Raw genomic sequence first — 4,870 nt, forward strand, 5'->3', positions numbered from 1 at the left:
CTCTGGGGGTGGTTTTCTTTGGTTGTCCTTAGGAGAATTTCCTAGGGGGTTGTTTTCAGGGATAGGGAATAAGTTGTCCTAGGTGTAATTTTTCTGGGGGTTTATTGTCCTCGGGGGCTGGTTGCCATTTATTTGGGCGTAATTTCCCGCGGGTTATTGTCCTGGGGGTGGCGGTGATTGTCAAGAAAGTAGTATCTGACAGTGTACATGTAGTGGATGCAAAAGAAGGAACCCATCATTTGTCGCTCAGTGCATTGAAGTTGTTAATTATCAGCTTTAGCAAAGCCCAGTATTGAAGGATCATGCTTCCCCGTCTATGTAAGGCTCTTTTGTACCGTCCTTGTCAGACAACTCTTTAAAAACTGTATTTGATGCCAGAAGTGCCGAACTTTGTATTCAAATGGTGAATTCAGTGATAGTGATAAATACAAAGAGGGATGTCTGTGTGAATAATTGACCGCTAATTTTTTGTTTTACTTGATCGCGTTTTTTAAAATAATAATTTGTACACCGTCACTTTGTTCGTGGGGTTATGCTGTAACATGCGACCATTTTGAGTGCGCGGAGTGATATTGGACGGTACGAAAGAGCCTCACAGGACGCATACACGTGATCAGTCAATGCAGGGCTTTTCTCAAAGTCATTATGCATATCCTTTCTGTGTTGTCCAGTAAGTGATTTCCTTTCAACGAAAAACGCACGGCCATAATCTATATTTCATACCATTAAGCCCATTCTGAACTTCCTGAACTCCTGATGAATTACGATCAGCGTAAACCAAAGAGCAAGCCTGATGTATAACTTTTGAGAAATCCAGATGTAAACTTGACTAGGCAAATAAGCTACTTAAATTACCCACAATGGAATCCTTGAATACAAAATATGCGAAAGCCTTGTTAAATGTAATTATTATTTCTTTAAAGCCTCTCTAAAGTCTTGGGAGCCCAACAAAGTTGATGGCAAACATTCACTTCAATTGTATAATGAAGTGAAAGAGGATTTCATATAACACTAACTTCTGCAAGGATTTTCAGAATTATGTTTGAAGACGAATATTGAAGAAATATTACACAATTTAAGTTTTCTGCGTATAACACAAAAACCAAGTTTTGTATTCTTTCATCAATATTCGTCTTCAAACACAATTGCATTACAAATCCTTGCAGTATTAAGTATTAAATGACAGCCTGTTTCACATCATTACATAATTTAACTGAAATTTTGCCATCCCATTTTTTTTTTAGCGAATTCGGGGCTCCTAACACTTTAAATGGGTTTAATGTAATAATAAATAAAAAGAAAGACTAATCTTACACGACACGTGCTGTACATAGGGTGGTAATATTCCCGGTGCATTGGCATCCTGTACAAGCACTTCCGAAGTATTTATCATTATCCAACCAATAGCCTCCTTCTTCTTGTCTTCCTTCAACATGGGACCAGAAACCCGGCCAAGGCTCATCTGCAGTAGGTTGGATTCGAATAATAAACAATATCAATTAGTATTAAGTAGGCTTTTCTTCATCTTCTTCTCTCTCTTCTTCTTCTTCTTCTTCTTCTTCTTCTTCTATTTATTCTCCGTTTTCTTCTTCTTCTTTTTCTTCTTCTTCTTCTTCTTCTTCTTCTTCTTCTTCTTCTTCTTCTTCTTCTTCTTCTTCTTCTTCTTCTCAATACTAACATTGATACGACTACTACTACTAATGATACTAATAATGGTAATAATAATGATAATAATAGTTATAGTGATAATACATGGTATTTATAAAGCGCTTTTTCCTCTTTTCTTCTTCTTCTTCTTCTTCTTTTTCTTCTTTTTCTTCTTCAACTTCTTCTTCCCTTGTTCTTCTTCCTCTTCTTCTTCTTCTTCTTCTTCTTCTTCTTCTTCTTCTTCTTCTTCTCAATACTAACATTGATACGACTACTACTACTAATGATACTAATAATGGTAATAATAATGATAATAATAATTATAGTGATAATACATGGTATTTATAGAGCGCTTTTTCCTCTTTTCTTCTTCTTCTTCTTCTTCTTCTTCTTCGTTTTCTTCTTTTTCTTCTTCCTCTTCTTCTTCCTTTTTCTTCTTCTTCTTCTTCTTCTTCTTCTTCTTCTTCTTATTCTTCTTCTTCTTCTTCTTCTTCTCAATACTAACAATGATACGACTACTACTACTAATGATACTAATAATGGTAATAATAATGATAATAATAATTTTAATGATAATACATTGTATTTATAGAGCGCTTTTCCCCCCTTTTCTTCTTCTTCTTCTTCTTTTTCTTCTTCTTTTTCCGCCAATGTTCCAAAATCTTTTTCAGGTGTAAGGACACAAGCGTGATTATAGTTCAAAATGCATTCTATTACAATAACATAATTGTATTTGATAGTACCAAATATTATAATCAGTATATTTCGATTTCACATATCATTACTACAACATAATTATATAACACAAAATACAACACTGTTATGCATCATTCCAAAAACATGATAATATTTCATAATACATTCTATTGCAATTACATAATTGTATTCGTACCGAATATTACAATCATGATATTTCATTATCAAATATCATTATTACAATATATAAACAAATGAATATATAACATCATACAATACTATTATGCAACATTCTTTCAATATTTATCATTATAACATGCATAAATTTAATATCAGCTGATTAAAAACGGATAATAATAAGTGTCATACCTCCGAAAGGAAAGTCATTTAGCTGCAGCTCGTATCGTTCCAGCCAATATTCCTTTGCAGTCCAGCCGAGAGTTTCGGGGACATAGACAGCAAAGAGAAAGAAGAAGAAGATGGGCCATAAGGAAGCCATGATGATTGAATCCTGTCAAAATGAAGTGAGAGATAATAGGTATATAACATATATGACACGCGTTACTAGGAAACGTAGTCTGCTAGAAGGTTTGCAGACGAAGGTAGAGAGAGAGAGAGAGAGAGGGGGGGGGGGGGGGTGAGAAAGGGAGAGGGGAGGGGAGATGGGGGAGAGTGAAAAGTAGAGAGGGAGAGTCAGAGGGATACCGAAAGGGATACAGAGATGCAGAGATTTAGAATGAGTGTTCCTGATCACCCTCTTCCCTTCTCTCCCCATTTTTTCTGCCCCTCTTTCTTTTTTTCTTTTTTTCCCTTTTGTTGGTAGTATGTTACATATTCCTTCTAATTGGGGAATCTTGACGTTCAGTTTCCATTGAAGATAATCTTGGCTCAACAGCTTAATGGCGTAATTCTGACGTCTCTGCAGGCATTTGACAATCACTTTAATAATAATAAAAGTATATTCAATGTCTACACTTTCATTCCTTGACAACAAACATGTCTAGACGCCACATTAAATCAAGTAAATATTGCAGTATCATACACAAAACATTTTGCCATTTGCTAGTGGCGATGCGTTTGTTGTTGTTTTTTAGCGGCGGATCAGGGATTTTCCAAAAGGGGGTGGGGGGAGGGAGCGAGCTCTTCTTGTAGCTGGGGTTCAAAGGGTACTTTGGACGTAGCCCCCGGACACTCCGAAATTTAGAAATTCAAAAGCTTCAAGATGCCTTCTTGAGCGATATAAACGGACGCTCTCTCCTCAGGAAAATTTCTTACAACAAAGGGTTGTCTTGGGAACCACTTCTATCTTTACAGATGTGGTCCAGAGCCCCCCCCCCCTTATGGCGTATTGTGGGTTGAAGTGGTAGAGCCCCCTCAACGCACTCAAGTTTTACCAATTCAGAACCTTCAAGATGCCGTCTTGGGCGATACGAACGCACACTCTCTCCTAAGAACAATTTCATACAACAAAGGGTTGTCTTGGAAAACACTTCTATCTATACAGATGGGGTCCAGAGGCCCACCTGATGGCGTCTTGTGGGTTGCAGGAACAGTGCCCCTGCCAGGATAAAGAAGTTGGAGCTCCCGAATTATCTCGAGTTTTAGAAATTCAGAACCTTCAAGAAATACATGCACCCCTTTCGGTTTACTCCGTTAGAAATCAATTCTCTATCACACTCGCTCTCTCTCATAAATATGATTTCATAGAAAAAAGGTTGTTTTGGGAAAAACTTCTATGTGTATGGATGTGGTCCAGGTTCTCGCTTTAAGGCTCCTGCCGTGTAACAAGGGCATAGCCCTTTTCGGGGTCCAAGATCTTGTGTTTTTGACGATTTAGAACCTTCAAAAATTCACACACCCCTGTTATTTCATTTTGTTAGGAGTCATCTCTCTTAATAAGTTTCTTTTTGCAATCATGTACTCCTTCAGTGCTTTATTTTCGCACGCGTTTTGTTTTTCTTCTTCTTCTTCTTTTTCTTCTTCTTCTTCTTCTTCTTTTTCCTCTTCCACCCAAATCCCATTATTTTTCCGTGTTATTTCTAATTAGTCCTCTATTTTCTCTTTCTCTATTTCGATTTCGTTTAAATTTCCCAAGCATATTCTTTCGCACCCAATCAAGTTCACTGAACTCTTCGTTTTCGAGAGTCACTCATGCTTAACCGTCCAGTCACAATTGTGTGTATTTCGGTGCCGTTTTCATGCCTTTCTCTATGACTTCCTTATTGCACTTTGATGGATAAACTGCAAGTTCTTGATGCCGATGAAGTCGTCACTATTCTCATGAAAAAGTCCAAAAAAAATTATTGATCGACCGAGGTCAATATGATTTATGTTCTGCCTGAGGAACCACAGATTTTCAAAGCCCGACTTCATATAGTATTGTGGTCATATTTCAAATGGTCTTATTTGGAGCATGGTACAATTAGCTAGCTCTCGTGATCTATATATTAAGTTAAAAGGATATCGATTGGAGAAGGAGAACTGATGACATTGACTAGTCAGTGAGCAGCTGGACCAATGCGAGGTT

The sequence above is a fragment of the Strongylocentrotus purpuratus genome, unplaced genomic scaffold (assembly GCF_000002235.5).
Source record: "Strongylocentrotus purpuratus isolate Spur 01 unplaced genomic scaffold, Spur_5.0 spur5_scaffold_20, whole genome shotgun sequence".
NCBI lineage: Eukaryota > Metazoa > Echinodermata > Echinoidea > Camarodonta > Strongylocentrotidae > Strongylocentrotus > Strongylocentrotus purpuratus.